This window comes from Callithrix jacchus, chromosome 17 (assembly GCF_049354715.1).
Source record: "Callithrix jacchus isolate 240 chromosome 17, calJac240_pri, whole genome shotgun sequence".
Classification (NCBI taxonomy): domain Eukaryota; kingdom Metazoa; phylum Chordata; class Mammalia; order Primates; family Cebidae; genus Callithrix; species Callithrix jacchus.
This window is the reverse complement of record NC_133518.1, coordinates 77,534,080-77,559,135: the sequence shown is the minus strand read 5'-3', so window position 1 is coordinate 77,559,135 and position 25,056 is coordinate 77,534,080. Positions and strand designations below refer to the sequence as shown.

The 25,056-nt window shown below is 43.5% G+C and overlaps 1 pseudogene; it reads right to left on the bottom strand.

Moving 5' to 3' along the window:
- Positions 1-207: 207 nt before the first annotated feature.
- On the bottom strand, positions 208-1,285 carry LOC100392875 (protein SEC13 homolog pseudogene; annotated as a pseudogene).
- Positions 1,286-25,056: the final 23,771 nt, after the last annotated feature.

Genomic DNA, 25,056 nt, shown 5'->3' with positions numbered 1-25,056 from the left:
TATAGTGATATCTACTTACAGATCACCAGCTTTGTGAAATGAACTTCTATTCTGGTTTTTTTTATGAGCAATATGACTTCATTTAGCTCTTTTGGAAACAAAACCCCCAAATAATGCCTGAACCCAAAGGTACATAAAAATGGCCCAAAATAGTTTAAAATAGATTTGAACATCATTTGTAGTTTCTTCCTCATAACATGAGCACTTTCAGCTGGTCAGTAGATTACAAGCATCTCTGATCCTGTTAAGGCAGATGATCATTCTGTGGCTGCATCTGTCACTCCTCCTGGGAAAATGCTCCTGTTGCAGCTGGGGGCTCTTCCCAGATGTTTGGCCAGTTGGCCCAGGAAGGGGCAGTCCTGGAGCTGGTGGGTGGGGAGCCAGGCCCCACCTGTCTTGTCGCTCCTCGTTCTGCTGGCCCTCTGTGACTGACACGGAGCCCTGGCCCTTGTTGACGTCACTGATGCACACCCACTGCCCGTCCACTGACTCCTTCCACAGGATCACACTGGAGACGGCCAGGATGTTGGCTGTGATGGAGCAGCTTGCACACCACATCACATCATTGAACTTGTGAAGCAATTTGGGGGACCACGTATTGCCTGAGGCATCAGGTCCGGAAGAACACACGACCATCCTGGGAGCAGCTGGCGATGGTGCTGGTGGGCAGGTCGGAGGGGGCCCAGGTCACATTGAACCCAGTCACTGTGCGATTCCAGCCTCTGCTCCCCCATCCACTGGCCACCCTCCTCCTCCTTCCACAGCTAGATGAGGTTGTCACAGCCACCTGATGCAAACTTCTTGATGTAATTGGGTTTCTGCCCTGATGGCTGCTCTGAGGCTCCCAGCTACAACAGCAGAGGCCCCCCTCGACAGCATTTCAGCCAATGGTGTGAGCATTGTTGGTCTTCTTTACTTCCCACTGGTCTTCCCCGGTGTAAGTCAGCAGGGAGATGGCCCCTTCCGAGCTCCCACAGGCCAGGATCAGGCCGTAGTCATGGGGGACCAGCACGGCAGGTTCATTGAGGAGTCGTCTCCCGCGTGCTCGTGGCTCTTCTCCCAGGTGCTGTTTTCCTGTGTCCAGATAATGACTCTCCGGTCAGAGGAGCATGATGCCGGGATGTTGCTGTACACGGGGTGAGCCCACACCACTTGCCACACGGATGGCCATGACCCCTGAGGTCGGCGATGGGGATCGCCCTCCGTTGAAGATTTGGACGGACCTGTCTGAGGGGCAGGTTGCCAGAGGGGTGCCGTAGTCGTCCATCTGGGCTTCGTGAATCATGTCCTCAGGGGAGGGATCCACAGTGTTAATTACTGACACCAGGATTGCGGCGGCCGCTGCTCCGGGTCTTGGACGTGGCCACTATTCTGTTTTTCATTCCTTATAATAAGCTCCACTACGCAAAATGTTATTTCTGAATGTGCCAGTGAGTACCTTGAAGAACGGTCCAAGTCACTCTCTTATTTCTGTGCAGGTTTTTGCCTGTTGCTTTAAGGAGCCACTAAGTGGGTGTTTCTTTGGACCAAAAAGAGTTCAAGAATGACTAAGGCTCCTGTGTGTTTTCAGCTATTAGGAGAGAACGATCTGTCTCTGTTTCCTTTCTGCACAGCCGCAATTATATTAAGACACTCACCAAGTACCGGAAATCAGAAGGGAGAGGTCTTGATTGTTGTCTTTTTTATTGAAAGTGGCCTAGATGGGGCTAGACTGAGAAATGTTAAGGGAAAGGAGGGTACAGGAAAGCTTTGGGTCTTACCAATAACAAACTAGGGGACTCCTACATGTGTCTGGTGCTGCTCTAGGTCCTGGATGCACAGATCAGTGGGTCAGGGTCCCGGCTCTTAAGGAGATTTTGGTCTCTACATGGAGATAGACACTTAGAATAAAACACGTGGTTCACATACCTAACGGCTGTAGAGGAGACATGAATACAGAGAAGAGGAAAAGCCAGCCGAGGTCCCTGAGTAGCCTGAAGAAAGGCCACAGAAGGAAAACATCGGCTACCTCCCAGCTGCACTTGCTGTGCTTACACAGGGAAGAGGCTCCTTGCTTCTGCAAAGTCCCTGTAGTAGATGCTGTTGGTCCCCTTTATCTGGCAGGCATCACCCAGCTACTGGGAGTGTTGGACAGTTCCCCCTTTACCCGGAGACTTGCCACCCTGGCCTACTGGACACCACTTCTGAAAATGCCTGGGATATTACGCCCTTCCTGTCAATGGCCTATAGCCAAACAGTAAGTGATACAAAAGGCTGGCCCCCTTGCCTCAGGAAGGAACAACTCTGCGACGTACCTCATGCTTCAGATTCCCCACCATGGCACCGAGGTGAGGTTAGACTTCAGCTGAACTCACACACCTGCCCAGCTTCTTTCCTTGTCCTGCCTGCTTTCGTCACTCTCACGGGAATTAATCATCACTTGCATGACAACCCACCTGGGCTCTGCCTTTTGAAAATTTGCGTGATATAGTCTCCTGTGTTTACTCTTAGTTCGTTAGTTGTTAGGCCTTGAAGAAAAGATCATGGAGCCACAGATGAAAGGGCAACAGCGGAATAGGGAAATAATCTTATCCTAGGATATCCCAGCTCCATACCCCTCCTATAAATGAAATGACCACTGATATGGTTTGGCTGTGTCCTCACCCAAATCTCAACTTGAATTGTATCTCTCAGAATTCCGCCATGTTGTGGGAGGGAGCCAAGCGGGGAGGTAATTGAATCATGGGGGCTGGTCTTTCCTGTGCTATTCTCATGATAGTGAATAACATGAGATCTGATGGGTTTGTCAGGGGGTTCTGCTTTTGCTTATTTCTCATCTTTCTCTTGCTGCCACCATGTAAGAAGTGCCTTTTACTTCTTGCCATGATTCTGAGGCCTCCCCAGCCATGTGGAACTGCACGTCTAATTAACCCTCTTTTTCTTCCCAGTCTCAGGTATGTCTTTATCAGGAGCGTGAACATGAACTACTCTAAGCAGAGAAGAGTTCTAAGGAGAGCCACATGGAGAGAGGATGTGGGAGGGGGAGTGCATAAACAGAAGGTCAGCCTCCTCCAGTCTTGGAGGAAGTCAAATCAAAATTTGATTAAAGTTGAAAGTGTGATCACTTGGATGCTTAAGCTCTTCAAATTCACCTCCATGGCAATAAAAAAAGATGCTAGAGGAAACAATTTGTAAGTAATTTGCTTATAGTGCCCTTTGGCTTTCACTTCTTTTTAAAAAAAATTAAATATTTTTTAACTGACAAAAATTACATATATTTATCATGCCCTTTGGCTTTCACTTCTGACTTTTACACAGGAGTTAAATCAACCTGAAATGCCATCCCTGAATTCCACATAGGCCAAAACCCCCTTCACTGGAGCACGTGAGATCTCTCCCAGGGATCTTCTGGAACAAGAATTGTGCTTTCTAAGGCCCATCCTAGTTACTTAGGCAGGCAGTACGGACAGCTGAGTCCTTTCGAGAAGAGCTTTTCCTCTCAGGGCACAGGCCCTGGAGTAGGGTTCTTTCAGTTGTGTTGGATGAAATGTTTTTATATGCATCAGCGGTCCTTCATTAAGAGGATTGGGGCAATTAAGGTTATCTTGATTAATGAAGTCAAATTAGCTTTGTAATCTCTAGTGCACCTTTCTTCTTGCCAGGAGGCAAGAATTTGGGACTGACTAAATGCAGCCCACCAGGCAGACTTTCACACGGTGCTGGAAACCTGCTGTAGCTGCTTTTCAGTGAAGCATTTGGCAAAGTCAGGCCAGATCAACTTGTGCACAAGACGAAGCAAATAGAGCAAGACTTAAAGGGCATGGATCACAGACCTGAGTGTAAGTTCTCGCTTGGTCGCCAAAGCCTTGTGTGATAAACAGGGAATGATTATATAACACCATCCTTAAAGTTGTTTTAAATCACTTTCTCTGGTTCTCAAACTGAGGTCCCTGAGACAAGCAGCATCAGTGTTAGGTTGGTGATATGGTTTGCCTCTGTGTCCCCACCTAAACCTCCTTTCAAATTGTAATCCCCACGGGTCAAGGGGGCAGGAGGTGGGGGGAGGTGACTGGACCGTGCAGGCTGCCTCCCCCATGTTGTTCTCACGATAGTGAGGCAGATCTCACTAGATTTGGTGGTTTAAAAGTTCTCCTCTCCCCGCTACCCCCCGACACTTTGTGAAGAAGGTGCTTGCTTCTCCTTCGCCTTCTCTCATGACAGCAAGTTTCCTGGGGCTCCCCTAGCCATACATAACTGTGAGTCAATTAAGCCTTTTTTGTGTATAAATTAGTCTCAGGCAGTTCTTTATAACAGTGTGAAAATGAACTAATACTCCCTGAGAACTTATTAGAAATGCAAAATTGTGGTCCCCACTCCAGATCTACAGAATCATAAATTCTGAAAGTGAAGCCCAGAAATCCGAAGCCCAGAAACACTCCAGGGCATTCTATGCTTGTTAAATTGTTCTAAGCAATGTTCTTAAGCCTGGTTGTTCATTACCATCACCTGGGGAGATTTTAAAATCTCTCGATATTGTTGTCTTCCAACTCCGCTCTAATATAATCGATCCAGGTGGGGCAAGGTGGGGAGCTCTTAAACACAACCGGCCAAACTTAGGTTTAAAACTCAAGTAATTCTAACGTGCTACCAGGATTGAGAACCATTATTCTAAAGATTAAGTGGCGTGCATAGTGTGTATATAGTAATTTCCCAAATGTTATTCATTATTAATTATCATTAATGATGCTGACAAATAGGTGGGTGTGACTTGTTTAGCTGCATTTATTGGTTCTCCTCACCTATGCAGGAAGCTGCACCCCACCCAGCTGCCAGCTGAGTGTTAAACTTGTGCTGAGTTCCGAAGCAGAAAACAAGCATTGGTCTTGGAATAAGTAAGACCTGAATTTGAATTTCAGTTTTGCCACTGACTAAGTCGCCTTAAGAAATATTAACCTTTTAGAGAAGTCACTTCACCTCTATATTTCAGGGGTGTCATTGCTAAATTAAGATAACACCAATTTACTGGTCTGGGCCACCAAAAGCACTCTAACCCATCTCTCCATTTTTTTCTCCCTTTTTCTCCTCCTTTCCTTTTCCCTAACCTTCCCATCCTTGTCTTCCTTTGGGATCTATGACATATGACCCTCTAATTCCCTTCCCCATAATACGACTTGGCTATGTGGTACAAGGAATAAAGAGATGATAAGGATATCACTGCGCATTACTCTCTGGCAGTCAGTGCCTTTTGCTGTGTGGGGCCTTTCATGTTAAGGAGATAAGATGGGCCAGGGCAGGGCTCAGGGGACTTGGTACTCCAACTCTGGGTCCTGAAAGCTGGCCCTGGAAAGCCCTTCATGAAGGAGGGCCTAGGATCTTGAACGTTCCTGGGTGCCCGGCCTTGCTCTGGCACAGGGACATTTTAGGGATCCAGGGAAAAGATGAAGAACAGAATGCACCTGTAACTGGAGGGCCATTTTTCTAAGACATTCACTTAGTGAACATCTTGTAGATCAGAAGAGTGTGGGATCAGTCTGGCTAATGAGCTAAAACCCATACCCATTGGCCATTATTAATACCCTTTTTTTTTTTTTTTTCAGAATAAAGCAATATTTCCGTTCAACCTCCCTCTCTCTCTTCCTCTTTCTTTCTCTCCTTTACTCATTTCTTTTTCTTTTCTTCTCTCAAAAAAAGAAATCAACTTGTAAACCTCTAGATCCAGGTCGGCAATGTCTCTCTCATTGCTCGAATTCCTTCCTTCCCTTCCCTCCCCGCTTCCTCCCTTCCTCCCTTCCTCCCTTCCTCCCTTCCTCCCTTCCTCCCTTCCTCCCTTCCTCCCTTCCTCCCTTCCTTCCTCCCTCCCTTCCTCCTTCTCTCCCTTCCTGCCTTCCTCCCTTCCTCCTTCCCTCCCTAATAAAAAAAAAACCCATACCCAAAGGGCACTGCCAATCAAATTTCACCTTGTAAAGTCTCGGGTAACAACCTCCAACTTCTTTCCCCTGGTCCAGTGCTACATATTTAATCAAGAGAAGAGGAAACAGGAATGACCATCAAGTATGAAGGTGAAGCAAAGCCAGGAAGAACAGGAAATAAACAAACTGAGCAAATAAACACAATATACCTCACATTGCTCTAAACTGCCCAGAGGAATATGAGTGGGAAATATTCTCGTCTGCAGGATTTAAGATTTAAAGACATCTCAACCACTTTCTGAGAGACCAGGGACAAAACACAGGGCACGGAATTTTTTTTCCAGGCTTTTCTTTTTGTAAGATCTGGTTTCTGTTTGAGCATTGAGCCATATGCACAAAACCTGGAGCTGCAGAGAGTACCAGATGCTGTTAGTGCCTCTCTGAATATTCCCTAGGGCCTCACTATTTTAATGCAGGCTGGTCAACCTTCAGCTGTCAGCATCTGCATCTCTGGAAGCTGACGTCTTCTGCCTGTGTGTGGAGCAGGTTAGAAGTGTATGTCAAGAATTCACATAGCACCCTTCCTTCCCAAGAGTCATTGACCCCAGGTGGGCTAATGCAGTGCCTTCTACACTAGTTTCAGAGTGCCCAGTAGGATTGAACTCCAGCTACCCACAGCAGTCACTTACTTAACAACAAACCCTTTATTGGCCACCTGCCCTGTCCTGCCTCACTTCCCCACTCCTATCTCAGTGTTGCCTTTCAACATCTCTTAAGTGGACAACTTGCTTCTATTCAACTTTTCTGGGTTTGTTTCTGGAGAACCTGATCTAAGACACGGGGAAACCCAAGGTTGCCATGTGGTTACCACCTTCATCTGGGGGTGTGGTGGGTCCTGCTCTGCTGAACTTAACACAGCAGCTTAAGTCCTAAGCCCGGGGCTGCTCGTTGGAAAGCTTTACTTTTTCAGCCTTAGAAAGTGTTCATTTTCTTCTCATCCACAGTCTTCTAGTGCAGGCAAAGCAAATTGAGCTCTTGAAGCAGGCATGCCCTTATAGTAGAGATAAATGGATTAGCACCTATTGAATTAGGAAGGAAGCTGACTGCTTGCCTGGCCTCTCAGCCTCAGTTCTGAGTGATGATTCATGTCCCAAGTGTCTTCCCTTGGGATGGCTATGAAAAACAATTGGCTTAGGTAGCAGTGGCTTCTGAAATTCGAGTTCTGGGGAAGCTAAGAAGACATAGAGTGATGTTACCAAAGTTCAGTCACTCTGAGACAATGAATGTGTTAGAATAAAGGATTGGATTTAGTATAAAAATTGCATGTTACCCAATTATAAGGGTTGCTGGGGAAATAAAATTCAGGAAGAAGTAAAGAACTGGAGCCATGGGGTCAGAGAATGAGTCCTAACTATACCTCCCGAAGCACTATTCAGTAGACAAGTCAGAGCTTGCAGGGAAACTTAAGCACGTCCAGTTACCAAAGTAGACGTGTCATGGACAGAGAGTGGTTGCCCCTGTGAGACTACCACCTCTGTGCTTCCACAGGCAAGTTGGTGAGCTGGGCTTGCAGTTGGTCAGCAGGACCAACTGTTGCCAAGAACTGGGCAATGAGGGAAGAACGAGGCCAAGCTGGAGCTGACTGCGCACCTTTGCATCTGTCCATCTCGCTAGCAGATCCCGAAGTCCCTTGAAGAATAATGGCTGTTGCTTTATTTTTGTCTCCAAAATTTTGTTCAGATTTCTCTTTTGATCAGCCCAATCTGGAGCCACTCAGGGGCAGGGATTCTGGACAACCTTGTCCCAGCTCAATGAAGTTGACGATACCGTGACTCAGCACAGTTAGATATCAGGTGGAATTTATCATGCCAAATAATGTACCCCAGACTTTGACCAAAATTCAGCTAACTTTTCGTTTTTGCTCCTTTTTAAACATTCTCTCCGGTTTTTAAATAAGGAGGGCTACTTGTTACTGATTTCTGTACCCCAAGTGCTATGTGAATCAGTGATGAATTTACTAGAGCAGTGATTCCCAATTGGGGGGATTTTGCCCATGAGAAGATATTTGGCAATGTCTGGAGATATTTTTTATTGTCATGACAGGGAGTGGGTAGAGGCCAGGTGTGCTGCTAAATATTCTACATTGCATAGGAAAGTCCTTCACAAGAAAGAATTATCTGGCCCAAAACATCAATAGTGCCATTGTAGAATCCTGCATAGAAGTAGAAACCTTCTACTAATTTACTCAATTCTTTTATTCTGTTTAATCAAGTGCATTTAGAAACACTAACAGAGAATCAGAAACATCTATTAATAACCATGGGTTCTTATCTACTTCCTTTACCAAAAGGAAAAGGAAGATCCTAAACTTTTGCAGTGATTTCAAGGCCCTTGTATTTTTCTGAACTGGATATAATGACATCCTTCCTTTTTTGTCTTTTTTTTAAAAAGTTGTTTCATTTTCTATAAAGACAGAGTCTTACACTTTGCCCAAGCTAGTCATGGCATCATGCTTTAACACATGGCTTCTAAGACGCAGAGCCTCTTCTGGTACCCCAGAACAAAGGAGGTCCCCATTAGTCCCTCTCACAGTACCCTGAATTTTTTCTTGACATCATTCGTCACAATGACAACAAAACACTTCTCAGTGTAATCATCTGTGTGCTGCCTGCCCACTCCACTAGAATGTAAACAGCATCTCACATAGTCTGCACAGCCATCTTATGAGGAACATATTTAATTTTACAGATGTGAAAACTTTGAGAGGGTGAGTGCTTCATCTAAGATCACCTAATAACATGTAGAGAAATCCAACATCTGCTACAGTAAAGTCATGAGGACAGAAAATACTGCTACAAAAAACAGAGATGAAGTGTCTGCTTTTTGAGTGTTTTCCCTTAAGTATTTAAATGATAGTTCTGCTGAAATCCCCTCCGCCTGCAGGTCTGTAGACAGAAGCAGTCCCTGTTCCCAGATCATCAACCCGTGTATCTAAAGTCCTTCTCTAAATACCTGTTAGTAAGAAAAATGCAAATGAGAATGTCTAATTGCAAATTGCTTCAGCCTCACTTTTGAGACCTCCTGTGGTGACTGAACCAAAAATTCCTCCTAAGCAGACAGAAGTGCTATCTCCTCTATTCTGGAGCTTGGCTGCGACCTTGGCAGGGAACCAGGTCTACTGCAGAATGACATTGCTAGGTCCACTTCAGGACGCAGAAGACTGTGGTCCTTGCTAGTGTCAACCCACACAGAGCACAGCTATGAATGAGAGCCCTGTGTCTGCTGAGAGTACAGGACCTAGGGCCTTGGCTTCATCTTTATAGTTGTTTCCATTGTAAAGTGTAGTCAGTGAAAATAAAAACAAGTAGAAAGACAAACATGCTTACACACATACTCATATGTACACGAGGATGTGTGACTATATATGGTAGGTATGTGGCTAGAAAAGTCAAGTCCTCTAAAAATGAAAGTATAGTATCTGGAAGATATCAACCTTTCTTTCAAATTTCATCATTACAATTCTACACTGCCTAATGTCTTGGTGTTCATGTAGGACTTCCCTATATTAGGTTAAACCAAATGAAATTGATGGTACTATAGATAAAAAGAAATGTGAATAATGTGGTTTAATCTAATGCAAACCAGAAACTGGTAGGGTCAGGTCAGAGGCAAGAATCCCTTCTCTAGGAGGCCCCACAAGTGAGGGCCCCAAGCCCAGAGGAGAAGGGGGCTGGCGTATCAGAGATAGGATCTCAAAAGAGGCCTAATGGGGTCGGGTGTGGTGACTTACACCTGTAATCCCAGCACTTTGGGAGGCCGAGGCAGGTGGATCACCTGAGGTCAGGAGATCGAGACCAGCTTGACCAACATGGAGAAATCCCATCTCTACTAAAAATACACAAATTAGCCGGGTGTGGTGGCAGGCACCTTTAATCCCAGCTACTTCGGAGGCTAAGGCAGGAGAATCCCTTGAACCCAGGAGGCAGAGGTTGTAGTGAACCGAGATAGTGCCATTGCAATCCAGTCTGGGCGACAGAGTCAAGACCCCGTCGCCAAAAAAATAAATAAATACAGAGAGAGAGAGAGATGCCTAAAGGGACAGGATCCCACAATTATAATGATGGCAAAATAATGTAAAATAAAATGTTATCTTGTCAAAAGGGCAGGGCTGAGAATATAGCAAGCAGCAAGTGGTGGGAGATGTGTTGTTTTTAAGCTCCTGACTGAAGCAACTTGGGCAGAGTCTGGCTTGAGATTCATTAAACTACAGCTGAAAAAAGCATTCACCCAGAAAGGAGACTCAAATAGGCACTACCTGCAGAAAAGAGGGTCAGAGATAAGTGGTCTTCAAAGGTCTGGGCCAGTCCCGGAGCTCTGTGGGGTACCAAGGAAGCACAGGAGGGAGAACCTTCACCCACTACAAGCAGGCAGGAGAGATGTCAGCTGCGGACTAGGGATGGAAAGAAGCTACAAGGAAAGGTGGGCCACAGGTTAGATCCTTCAAGGAAGCAGGTGTTGGTGTGTGGATGAAGAGGGTCCAGTGAGAGAAGAGTGTGGAGTAACCTCTGGACTCAGAAGTTTCCAGAAGATCCAGGACCAACTCCTCTTCCATGGCTACCACAGAAATAGCAGAAGACAGTCAGGAAACCTGGTCACTTATTTCAGACTTGCTTTCAATGAGCTGTACTCCCTGGCAGAAGTTCTCTGAGCCTCAGTTCCTTTCTCTATGAACAACGGAAGCATGATTCAGCTTCTGGGTCAAGGTCAGCTGGCAGAGGATCAATTTCTTGTCAGAGAGTGGTTTGCTGAGGAACGGAAAGTGACATTCCAGAGCATTTTCATTTATCCAACGTAAGGATAGAATTTTAGGGGGCGATTCCAGAAAACTGAGCCATGACACTCAGGCATATTCGAAATTAAGTAGCTGTCTTAGCTTACTAATTTTTCAATCTGACTGCCATCACGTTTGCTGGGAATTCCTTTGTTCATTGCTGGCTGTTAAGAAACACAGGTCAGTGATTTAAGGGACATGTTTAGGACTCTTTCTCTTTCAAAGATACCTGCGTGTCCATAAACAAAAATAGAAGCTCCTTTTCAAGAGATCAGGAGAGAGGGTGCCCCAAACAGCAGTCCTCTTCCTCTGGAAAAGGCTGCAGCAGCCCTTGATTTGGGATTCAGACTGGTTTTCACAATGGCACTCTGCTGTAGTTCGTGTCAAAAGTAGATGTTTTAAGAGGCATTTATGCAACCCATAATCTGTGTGTATGAAGTTGAGGCCTAAGTGACATCCAGGAAGGCCTTGTGTATATATGAAAAAAAAACACCTCTTCATTTAATAATTAATCATAATTCTCAAAATATTTAAATGTTGGTATATAGCTATATGTGTTTTTAATTTTATGATTTATAAAAGTATAAATTTGATACAGAAAACTTGGGGAAAACACAAAGGAAATGCAGCTCCTGGCCCCACCATCCAAAATTAACCATTATTAACATTTGTTATCTAAACTTCTAGTTGTTCATTTCCTTTTCAAATATTTATTGAGCGACTAATTGTTGCCTGCACATCCAGGCATGTGCACTAAGGAGGTGGAAATGATACTCGAGGTCCCAGCTCCCTTTTGTTTCTGCCCATTTCACTGTATTCTTTCCTGTGGGTGTTTGTCATGGAAGAGGAGGCAAGCTGGCCTTGTGAAAAGAGATGAGCATTGGCTCAGTCCAGCCTTACAGATTTATTGCAGGAATCATGATGAATAAATGTAAATAATCTGGCACGGAACCTCACATTTGGCAGGTGCTCAATCAACAGTAGCTATTGTTACTTTTTTTTATTGTCATTTTTATGTAAGTGTTCTTATTATCAGTTGCAGCTAATTTTAGTTCTGCTTCTGCAGTGGTTCCAGATGCATTTTTAATTACTGAACCTCTAACCCTGGACTTCCCAAGGAGGATTGTGTGCTCCAATGCAGTCTCCATAATTCTTGCTGCCAGTTGTCCCCACCACCTGCCCCAGAAATGACTTTTCTTACCCTTTCCAGGGTTTTTCAGCTTTTAGATTCTGTCTCCTGCTCAGCCCATTGCCTTGCCTTCTACCCGTCGTGGAAGTGGAAGTTGGTGTAGATGTTACGCCTCATCCCTTTGGGCAGAAGAATGACTGAAGGTGAGCCATTTGGCTAAGCTATAAAGGATGGCCCCTGGGGAAGAAACAGTCATTTTGCTATTTTCTGTATCCTTCTGCTCAGCCTTCTCCTTTTTAAACAATTCGGTAATTCAGTCATATATTAGCCATTGGCCATGAGCTACTTGTGAGGAGAAGACATAACTTCCCAGCCGTTTCCAGAGTGGAGTCGCCTTGGCCAAAAGTGATTCTTCTCAGCGGAAGGGAACTTCGGGGAGCCGTTAGCAGCCAATACTCACAGCAGCTGAGGGATGAACCCAATGGCTCCGTAAATGGTATCTGGAATGGGCAACCTGAACACTCACACTAGCCTAAATATGGTGTTATGTATCCCAAGAATGAGCATAAATAACTCTCAATATTCCTAAATGTCACTTGTTGGAAGAAATATAACTCAACAGTTAGGGAACAGGATGATCTCCCTGGAAAGAGGATGACCCAGGGACTTGGGTATGGGCAGAATTGTGCTACATTAAAAAGTGGATAAACTGAATGTTACTCTAGGAAATAAGAGGATGAAAAAACACAGATGATTTTTATTAAACATTGCCAGGTACCACAATACCCTTTTCCAACATTTCAAAAATTATTTAAAACATCGGACAAGCGTAATTTAAATAACAGAAAATGAGATGGAGCAGGGGCCCCTCTACGGAAAAAAAAAAAAAAAGGAAAATCTTGAGTTCCTTCAAGGAAAATTCCAGGTACCCAGCAATCCCTGAGAAATAAATGAGCAACTTAATAAGCAAAGGGTAATAATATTTAAAACAACAGTTGAGGAGGATAGATTCACAAGATGATTGATTCCCTATAGAAACAAAAGATAACATCTCAACATACAGTGCTGAGTTGCTTTTCAGAAACCCAAATCCCCACCAAACGGATCCACTGGCACACAGACCTCAGATCACGGATAGCTGAGGACTGAACTCTGACCATTTTTTGTTCTAAATTTCTTTGTGAAAGAAGCCATACCCATGGGCCGGAGCTAACCTTCCTTTCTGCTGACACCTAATTTAGACAAAGCTTGACCTCCTTAACCAATGACAAATTAGAAAATCTTGGAGTCCTCCTATGACTTACATGCCCTGCTTCAAGATGTCCTGCCCTTTTAGGTCAAACAAATGTGTAATCTCCATTTATTGATTTCTGACTTTGCCTGTAATCCCTGCCTTTAAAAACCCTCACCTGTAAGCCATTGGAGAAGTTGGGTCTTCAGGGTGAGCTACCTGATTCTCCTTGCCTGATACTTTGCAAATAAACATCCTTCTTTCTCCTGCTGCAAACCTCAGTATGGAGGTTTGCCTTTCTGTGCCAGGCAAGTGGATCCACAGAAATATCACATTATACATATATTGAATATTATGCATGGAGTTTGAAAATAGCCAGTGGAAATTTCTGGATGACATAAGCTTGTAAAACATACTCACCTCACCCACATGAGACTTCATTCAGTCCCTGACCTGCTCATGGGCATGGAAGTCCAGTGTATCATTCATTTTGAGCCTCCCTGTCTTTTTGTTAGTATCTTTTCTCCTTATGTCTGTTTAGCTCTTAGCTATGATTGCTGATTTTCCCAAATATGGGTCCTGATGTCAAGCAAGCTTCATGCTGGTTTTCTTCCACTGTGCTCCAGCGCCAACAACCTCTCCCGCTGTGCTCCAGCGCCAACAACCTCTCCAGCGCCAACAACCTCTCCCGCTGTGCTCCAGCGCCAACAACCTCTCCCGCTGTGCTCCAGCGCCAACAACCTCTCCCGCTGTGCTCCAGCGCCAACAACCTCTCCCGCTGTGCTCCAGCGCCAACAACCTCTTCCGCTGTGCTTCAGCGCCAACAACCTCTCCAGCACCAACAACCTCTTCCGCTGTGCTCCAATGCCAACAACCTCTCCTGCTGTGCTCCAGCACCAACAACCTCTCCTGCTGTGGTCAAGTGCCAACAACCTCTTCCGCTGTGCTCCAGCGCCAACAACCTCTCCCTCTGTGCTCCAGTGCCAACAACCTCTTCCGCTGTGCTCCAGCGCCAACAACCTCTTCCAACAACCTCTCCCGCTGTGCTCCAGCACCAACAACCTCTTCCAACAACCTCTTCCACTGTGCTCCAGCGCCAACAACCTCTCCCGCTGTGCTCCAGCGCCAACAACCTCTCCCACTGTGCTCCAGCGCCAACAACCTCTTCCACTGTGCTCCAGCGCCAACAACCTCTTCCTCTTCCACTGTGCTCCAGCGCCAACAACCTCTCCCGCTGTGCTCCAGCGCCAACAACCTCTCCCGCTGTGCTCCAGCGCCAACAACCTCTTCCACTGTGCTCCAGCGCCAACAACCTCTTCCAACAACCTCTTCCACTGTGCTCCAGCGCCAACAACCTCTTCTGCTGTGTTCCAGCACCAACAACCTCTTCCAACAACCTCTTCCGCTGTGCTCCAGCGCCAACAACCTCTTCCAACAACCTCTTCCACTGTGCTCCAGCGCCAACAACCTCTTCCAACAACCTCTTCCGCTCTGCTCCAGCGCCAACAACCTCTTCCAACAACCTCTTCCACTGTGCTCCAGCGCCAACAACCTCTTCTGCTGTGTTCCAGCACCAACAACCTCTTCCACTGTGCTCCAGCGCCAACAACCTCTTCCTCTTCCACTGTGCTCCAGCGCCAACAACCTCTCCCGCTGTGCTCCAGGGCCAACAACCTCTTCCGCTGTGCTCCAGCGCCAACAACCTCTTCCTCTTCCACTGTGCTCCAGCGCCAACAACCTCTCCCGCTGTGCTCCAGCGCCAACAACCTCTCCCGCTGTGCTCCAGCGCCAACAACCTCTTCCACTGTGCTCCAGCACCAACAACCTCTTCCAACAACCTCTTCCACTGTGCTCCAGCGCCAACAACCTCTTCCAACAACCTCTTCCGCTCTGCTCCAGCGCCAACAACCTCTTCCAACAACCTCTTCCACTGTGCTCCAGCGCCAACAACCTCTTCTGCTGTGTTCCAGCACCAACAACCTCTTCCAACAACCTCTTCCGCTGTGCTCCAGTGCCAACAACCTCTTCCAACAACCTCTTCCACTGTGCTCCAGCGCCAACAACCTCTTCCAACAACCTCTTCCACTGTGCTCCAGCACCAATAACCTCTTCCAACAACCTCTTCCACTGTGCTCCAGCGCCAACAACCTCTTCCGCTGTGCTCCAGCGCCAACAACCTCTTCCAACAACCTCTTCCACTCTGCTCCAGCGCCAACAACCTCTTCCGCTGTGCTCCAACGCCAACAACCTCTCCCGCTGTGCTCCAGCGCCAACAACCTCTTCCAACAACCTCTCCCGCTGTGCTCCAACGCCAACAACCTCTCCCGCTGTGCTCCAGCGCCAACAACCTCTCCCGCTGTGCTCCAGCGCCAACAACCTCTTCCAACAACCTCTCCCGCTGTGCTCCAGCGCCAACAACCTCTTCCAACAACCTCTTCCGCTGTGCTCCAGCGCCAACAACCTCTCCTGCTGTGCTCCAGCGCCAACAACCTCTCCCACTGTGCTCCAACGCCAACAACCTCTCCCGCTGTGCTCCAGCGCCAACAACCTCTCCCGCTGTGCTCCAGCGCCAACAACCTCTCCAGCACCAACAACCTCTTCCGCTGTGCTCCAGCGCCAACAACCTCTTCCAACAACCTCTCCCGCTGTGCTCCAGCGCCAACAACCTCTCCCGCTGTGCTCCAGCGCCAACAACCTCTCCCGCTGTGCTCCAGCGCCAACAACCTCTCCCGCTGTGCTCCAGTGCCAACAACCTCTTCCAACAACCTCTCCCGCTGTGCTCCAGTGCCAACAACCTCTTCCAACAACCTCTCCCGCTGTGCTCCAGCGCCAACAACCTCTCCCGCTGTGCTCCAGCGCCAACAACCTCTTCTGATTTCTCAAGAAGGCTGGAGGGTGACTTAATCCATTTCTCTGCCCTTTGCCCTTTATTGGTCACGGGGACGCCTTGGAATCCAGAAATGTTCACCACACCACGGGTTTCTCAGAATAAAAGAAAAAAACTCTTCCATACATTTTAGCTAGAGAAATCTGATTGTGAGGTTTCCTGGAGTCACTCTAATTTCAAATTCTGAACCATTCCCCAACCCACAAATTATTTATTAAATCATGTGTCTTCACATTAAAGTTATGATGCTGTCCTTGCAGTTTGGGCTGCTCTCAGATAGATCTCATTTAATTTTTGGATTCTGAGTCTTAGATATTGCTATCTAATAGACATATTGATATCTTAGGACATCAAAGTAGTATTCACTGTGCCAATAATTAAACACACCAGTAAGCTAGGAGCAAAATGGTCAATATTAATTTTCTTGTCATTGTCACAGTGTAGCTGGACATAATAGTTGTCCAGCAACTGCACAATGGAAGCTGCAGGGGTAAGGCTGAGCCATGCAATGGCAGACTGGAAATTTCAACCCTGTAACCCCAGCTCTGAGATGCTATTTCAAATGGCAAACAATTAGAAGACAACTAATGGACACTAACCCATAAATAACTAATTATTATTTATAATCTTATATTTCATAGCTGAGTAGACAAACTCTATCACAAATTTCTTGGATTTCTTAAGCTAATTGTTACAACTGAGCCAACATACAGTAAGAGAACGCTAAAAAAAAAATCAAATTATTAACTTTCTCACTACACAAGCATTTTATGAGACAATGTGTGGAGAAAGTACAAAAAGGTAAAAGAGTTTATTGGAAGTTGTTGGAAAGCTATTTTTATCCTTTGCTATCTGATCGTATGTGGTCACAACTCACGGTGCTAATGCTGGATAGGACAGGTGCTGTGGCTGCTGGAGTCTCTAACACTGCAGTCCATCTTTGCATTCAAAACCTAGGCCTTATTATTTTAAGCTGCAACAACTTTATTAGCATTCTAGTAAGCATTTTAATAGATATGCTATGCTGTTAAAAGATAAATACGGTAATATTTTTAGGAGGCTTAAAACTGAGGTATTCATTTTGGATCAGATCTTAGAATAATAAAAGATAGTGGTAGTCAATTCAATATTTACTCAGTAAATATTTATTAAGTACTTTCAACATAGTAGTGATTGTTTATGCACTGGAGACTCAATGGTGTCTAAAGTGGACATTGCTTTATAGTTGCCTGTGAGGAAAGAAAAATACTTTTATCTGAGGAATGGGAAGTCTTTCAAATTACCAGGCTCAGAGAGGCATTCTAATGAGGCAGCAATCACTTCCTACTCCCCTCTTTGAGCTATGCATTTATCTATTGAAACTGCTTGTTATTGCCACAAATGCCTATAAATTAACCTAATAATGCCGCACCTGACACATAGCCTACACCACGTAACTTAACAGAGTATAGCCAATCACTAATCAGTATTATTTATTTAAACCGCTGCAAATTCCTGACAAATCATTTTATTTTGGCCCACTCTTTGACCCCCTTTTTGCTGTTGAAAGCCTGCTTGTAACAAAAGCCAAAGGGAGCAAATATCCAAGGTTACTTGGGTCTAGTCTCCCCGGAAGCTGTTCTCAGTTTGACTCAAGTAAACTCTTTTGTTTTTCTCTGAGACGGAGTTTTGCTCTTGTTGCCCAGGGTAGAGTGCAGTGACACAATCTTGGCTCACTGCAACTTCCTCCTTCCAGGTTCAAGCAATTCTCCTGCCTCAGCCTCCCAGATAGCTGGGATTACAGGTGCCCGCCACCATGCCCAGCTAATTTTGTATTTTTAGTAGAGATGGGGTTTCACCATGTTGGCCAGGCTAGTCTCAAACTCCTGACCTCAGGTGATCCACCTGCCTCAGCCTCCCAAAGTGCTGGGATTACAAGCGTGAGCCACCATGCCTGGCCAAGTAAACTCTTTAAATTATATTTTGTGCCTCAGGCTCTTCCTTTTAGGCCAAGATCTGAATGGAGTTTATAACCTAGTGGGGAGAATATACCAAGTAAAAGATCACAAATGGATGGAAACCACAAGTCATGCTAAGTGCTATGAGGAAATACTGCTAACTGCTAAGAGAAAGTGTAATGGAAAACAATTCCTAGGCAGGGCAGCTGTATTCAGGGCAGGTATATCTGAGAAAAATATTTAAGCTGAGACCTGAAAATGAATATGAACCAATCAGGTGGGAAGTGAGAGGAAGAACATCTCAGATAGAAAAACATGTCTGAAGGCATGACATTTAGGAAAACTTTATGATTTTGAGGAACTAAATGGTACCTGAAGCTTGGAGAACAAGGGCAGAGTCACAGGAGGAAGTGCTGAAATTGTAGGACCTTGTGGGCAGGGTTAAGAAGTGTAGTTTTCACTGTAAGCAGTGGTCAAATGAGTAGAAAGCAGGGCTATAACTAGTTTCAAGCCTCTATTGTTATTAGAACAAATCCACTGTTTGCCCTTCTTCATGGTATTTTATTTTACTTTATTTTTTGAGACAGAGTCAAGCTCTGTCACCCAGGCTGGTATGCAGTGGCACCATCTCGGCTCACTGCAACCTCCACCTCCTGGGGTCAAGCGAGTCTCCTGCTTCAGCTTTCTGAGTAACTGGGATGACCGGTGCAAGCCACCACACCCAGCTAATTTTTTGTATTTTTAGTAGAGATGGAGTTTCCCCATGTTGGTCCAGGCTGGTCTCGAACTCCTGGTCTTAAGTGATCTGCCCACCTCGCCTTCTCAAAGTGCTGAGATTACAGGCATAATCTCACTCCTGGCCTTTTCCCATGGTATTAATTGAAGACACTCTTCAGCTGTTGTCTCAAAGGCCAACATCAGAGTACATATTCTGAGGCTGTAGGGAAATATACAAAAAAAAAAAAGAAGGAATTTTATGAAGAAACATCTTTGGGACTAATCAATACCCTTCATTGTCTCATTACAGAAGAGCAAGTCCAAAGAGCATTGTTCAAATTTTCAGCAGAAAGATTTTTAAGTTACAAACTGAGATTCACTCATTTCATTACAACATTAAAAGATGTCTGAAGGCTCTTGAGCTATTCCCAGCCCTCTCTCATTGATTTCTTTAAGACAAAGATCTCTGTGATGTACTGATGACAACAATGGAAATGTTTTGTTGAAATGGATATCTCCTGATGACTCCTTCCTACTTCTCCCATCCCCCATTCCTGACAGAGGGCTCACGGAGCTCGATGTGAAAAGATCATTATCCAAGTCTTTGCAGCCTTTTTCCTTAGACACTTAAACAGCCACTAGCTCATTTTTGGCCATCTAAATATTGGCCTGATGTTAGGATCTTTCTTTTTTTCTTTTTTTTTGAGACGGAGTTTCGCTCTTGTTACCCAGGCTGGAGTGCAATGGCGCGATCTCGGCTCACCGCAACCTTCGCCTCCTGGGTTCAGGCAATTCTCCTGCCTCAGCCTCCCGAGTAGCTGGGATTACAGGCACGCACCACCATGCCCAGCTAATTTTTTGTATTTTTAGTAGAGACGGGGTTTCACCAGGTTGACCAGGATGGTCTCGATGTCTTGACCTCGTGATCCACCCGCCTCGGCCTCCCAAAGTGCTGGGATTACAGGCTTGAGCCACTGCGCCCGGCCCAGGGTCTTTCTATTCTGAGAAATACACTGACCTGGACTGCTAAGTATTATTGGGATGAGAATATCAAATTGTTTTTGGCATCTATTGAGATGATCATATGGCTTTTAATCTTTAGTTTGTTAATATGGTGAATTATTTGATTGTTTTAAGAATGTTAAACCAACCTTTCATTCTTGTGATAAACTTCACTTGGCTGTGATGTATTACTCACTTTATGTGCACTGCATATGATTTGCTAATTAATATTTCTGGGTTTTGTATCTATGCTCATGATGGATATTTGTCTCTAATTTCCCTTTTGTCTTTGTCTGGCTTTGATAATAGGCACAAAGGAAAAAAACAGTGAGGAGCAAGCTATTGTAAACTAGAGGAAAAGCAATCTTTGTTACATAATGTCAGAAAACTTAGTAAAATTAGAGAGCAATAAATTGTGTACTTAGGTGAAGATATTTTCAACCCAAGTGTTGAAGGGGTCAGGCGAGTCTGTTTTAATTTTCTGCTTATAATAATGAATTCATGTTTCATTATTCATGAACATGGGACATGGATGAAGCTGGAAACCATCATTCTCAGCAAACTAACACAGGAACAGAAATCCAATCACCGCATGTTCTTACTCATAAGCGTGAGTTGAAAAATGAGAACATACGGGTACAGGGAGGGGAACATCACATACTGGGGCCTGTTGGGGGACTGGGGCAAGCGGAGGGATAGCGTTAGGAAAAATACCTAGTGTAGATGATGGGTTGATGCGTGTTGCAAAGCACCATGGGACATGTATACCTATGGAACAAACCTTCACGTTCTGCACATGTATACCAGAACTTGAAGTATGAATAATAACAATAATAAGAATTGAAGTTCAAGTTTCACAATATCTGTTCTTCAGAAGAGTCTATTATGGAAATGGAAAAAGTCACAGACTTAGAGAAAATATTTGCAAGCCATATACCTAATAAAGGACTTATATCCAGAATATATCAAGAACTCATGAAACTCAATAATAAATAGACAATCCAAGGAAAAAAATACTTGAATAAACCCTTCACCAAATAAAGTATAGAAATGGCAAATAAACTCATACAAAAATGCTCAGCACCATTAGAGATTATGGAATTAAATATTAAAACCACTATCCTCCTATTAGTATGGCTAAAACTAATGAACAGTTACACCAGGTATTGGTGAGGATGTGGCAGAGCTACAACTCTCACATAGTTCTGGTAAGAAAGTAAACGGAGCAACAACTTTGGAAAATAGTCTGGCCGTTTTTAAAGTGTTAAACATGTACCTACTGTATGATCTACCATTCCACTGCTAGATGTTTACGGAGGGGAAAGAAAACCTATGTTCATACAAAGACTTGAATACACATGTTCAGAGGAGCTTTACCTGTAATAGCCAAAATCAACCCAAATGCATATTGATAGACAAATCAATAAATAAACTATGGTATAACCATACCATTGAATACCATTCATTAATAAAAAGCAATGAACATGGTTGATACATGAAAGATACAATAACATGGTTGAATTTTAAGGACATTATGATGAGTGAAAGAAATCCAACTAAAAACAATGTATTTATATAAAATTTTAGGAAATGCAAATTAAGGGGTAAATAGGAATAGGAAGTATTTTGTATAGCAATGTCACTCAGTTCTTTAGACTCTTATATTTTAAGCCAAAAATCACGCATTTCTCAGCATCAGACAACTTTTTACAAACTCTATGTCTTGTCATTCATTTTATTTAAAGCAACAGATGCTACCTCCCCGATCTGCAAAAGTGTTTTCTATTAAGGCATTTGGGTCATTCACTTTCTTAATCCTGATAATATCATTCTGAATTATTGCAGAGATTTTTTTTTGTTTTTTGAGACAGTTTCGCTCTTGTTACCCAGGCTGGAGTGCAATGGCACGATCTCGGCTCACCGCAATGTCCGCCCCCTGGGTTCAGGCAATTCTCCTGCCTCAGCCTCCTGAGTAGCTGGGATTACAGGCACGCGCCACCGTGCCCAGCTAATTTTTTGTAATTTTTAGTAGAGACGGGGTTTCACCATGTTGACCAGGATGGTCTCTATCTGTTGACCTCGTGATCCACCCGCCTCGGCCTCCCAAAGTGCTGGGATTACAGGCTTGAGCCACCGCGCCCGGCCATTGCAGAGATTTTTATATCAAGTTGTATTAGTTTATTATCACATTGCTATACATAAATATCTGAGACTAGGTAATTAATAAAGAAAAGAGGTTTAATTGGCTCATAGTTCCATAGGCTGTACAGGTAGCATGATGTTGGCATTTGTTCAGCTTCTGCAGAGACCTCAGGTGACTTACAATTACTGTGGAAGGTGAGGGAGAAGCCAGCATGTTACATGGCTGAGCAGGAGCAAGAGAGAGAGAGAGAGAGGGAGGGAGGAGGTGCCACACGCTTTAAAACAACCAGATCTCATGAGAACTCACTATCAAGAGAATAGCACCAAGAGAATGGTGCTAGACCCTTCACAAGAAACCACCCCCGAAATCAAATCACCTCCCCATAGGCCCTACCTCCAACGCTGGGGATTATAGTTTGACATAAGATTTGGGCAAGGACACAGATCTGAACCATAGCACAAGGGTAATAATGTACTATATTGATTTTCCATATGGGGATAAAGTGGGCCTTTCTTTTGTCAAGCAGGAAAAGGATATTATTACATAGAATTTTAGAAAAGAGAACCAACAAATCTACCCATCTATCAGTCTGTCTATCTGTCTTTCTATCAGTCTATCATCTATCTATCTATCTATTTATCTATCATCTATCTATCTGTCTATCTGCCTACACACCTGCATACCTACCTCTTTATCGTTTATTGTTAAATACAAAATTTACCCAGGATGTTTTGGGCGTTGCTATGCACAACCAGGTGTTACTTTTAGTTCCGAAATTTCTTCTTCAGCTACCAAATTGATATGTATTTATTTAGTGAGTGCTAGGTGAAAAATACTCTGTGTTCATGAATACGTATGACTTGGTCATTTCCCTTTCATGACATTAGCTTTCCTGGTGTTTTAAGTTGTATTTTCTTGTCTATCACAAGTCATTTTTTTCAAAGACTGCTCTTACTTCTAATCTTCAAGATGATGATTTCCCTGTTAACTGTAAATTTTTATAGTCATATGTTAATTTTTTTAAATCTTACTTGACTTTGAAAAGGAGATACCTGGCAACTTGGCATGAGAAGAGATGTTTAGAACAGTTGATTTATTATTCACAATGCATGATATATTTAATAGTTTAATTGAGAGGGTTGAGAGGACAATTCCTAAATGGAAACTTTAATATTTTTCATAACTTAAACATTTTTATAACAAGTGGGGAAAAACAACTTTAACATTTTTTTCATAACAACTGGGGTAAAACAACATTATGTAGGTGGGGAAGAAGATTGGAGATATGGATGGTATGTGTTAGAATATTGCAGAACAAATGCTGAACATTATAGGACCATATGGCTGAAATACAATTTGCTCATCACTGCCATATTTACATTCAATAAAATTAAATATTTTTTTCTGCTTCCATAATGAATGCTAAAATTAGAAAGATATGCTTAAATAAAATGGCACAGAAGTAGATGATATATGCTCTGCGATGATATATGCTCATTAGCAGATCAGACATAAATTTTACAACATTCCTTTTAGCTGATTGTATTATTTTAATATCGACTGAGTGAATAATAACAACTTTGTTGCAAAATGCTGCCTCCGATAAAGAAGAAATATTATTTTAGCTAACTTTTTTGGAAGTTAATAAAATTTTCTACAAGACTGGGTAGATCATTTTTTAAAAATCCACTATGCCTCCCTCTTCAGTTCCATTTCATTGGCTACTTAAAGGGATTATAATTTTACTTTATTGCCTTGGGTATCTTAATTAAAATTTTATATTTAATTTTGAAGGAGAGGAAATTTATATCAATGAGGAGATACTTGTACTTCGAGTTCTTTTTAATAAGAAAAGCAGAATTTTTTAGCAAATGATTTTTTTTTCTGAGAAATTACTTTTGCCAAGATAATGAAAAGCTCAAACTGAGTGGGCATACAAATTATTTATTGGCCTAGAACCTGGGAACATTTAGGGTGAAACTTAAACACTAATATCTAGTGATGAAAAATCTTCACTGAAAAGGTCAGCAAAACATTAAAAAGCCTATAATCAAGGCAGACTTAGCAAGTGAACCAATTAGCTTTCTCTAAGTGAATGAATGCATTAGGAAATTTATTAGGCTGAAAATCAAAGGGCTAAGGACATTGTCACAGGTTGGTACAGTGTCTCATACAGCCACGTTTAAATCTCAGTTGAAGAGGGGGTGGGTTAGGGAGCGCAGTGATAGTGATAAATGTGCTGATGATTTTCAGCCAGTATACACTGGGATGGGTGTACTGGTCATTCATGGGAGTCCTTCTTTCTGGATGGCTTATGTCTAGACGTTTTTCTATTGCCAGATACTTTGTGTATCACCATTGGGTATAAGCATATATTCTGTGTACCATACATTTAGCTTCACTTACTTATCCGACTAAAGTTTATTAAACCTCAGTATACGTTGGTGAAATATCATGTTCAAGAAGGAGTTGTAATTTGAAGATTGAAGATGGTCCACTTTTAGATAAGTAGGTCACAGCGGAGAAAGGATGCAAAAGGCTCACGGGCTATTAAGTGAGACTGAATAACATTTTATACTTTTTCTTACTCTTTAAATTTGTCTATAGCCATGCAAATGGTTCATGGTAGTGTGTTCACTTTTTCCCACTATTCACTCCATGGTGGGAGCCTTCCCCTAACATTGAGGCAAGATCAAACTGCTATTTGGAAACCAGGTTAGAAAAATAGCCTGACCACATACTTTTTCTTCTGACTCCTTCAAGGTTGATCTGTGGCTGGCAAAGGCTTTTCCGACTTCTATAGCTCATCCCTGTCTTCAACCTTTCACTTTAAACGTTAAGAAAATATTGGTGGGGTTTGCCAGGCTCCTCTCCACTCATTCCCTAAAGCACTATATTTCCTAAAAACAAAAAAAAAGTTTCATCACATCTTCTGCCATTCTCTTCAATATGAAATAAATCAGTCCTATCTGGTTGAAATGTATCAGCATTGGTGCTATGTAAGTTATTCACTCATTCACTTACTCAAGTATTTCTCAAGGGCCTGAGATGGGTCAGTGTCAGTTTTAGACAGTGTGAGTAAAATGTAAAAGAAATTCCCAACATAGCTTAGCTTCTGGGGAAATTAAATAGAAAGTAATCAAAACAAATAAGCATATAGTAAAGACTAGGGTGATTAATGCTACAGAGAAAAACATGAAGCAGAGAAGGGGGGTAAGGAATTCTAGGAGTGGTATTATAATTTTAAATAGTATGTAGGAGAAGGAACCATTAAAAGACAGCATTGAGTAA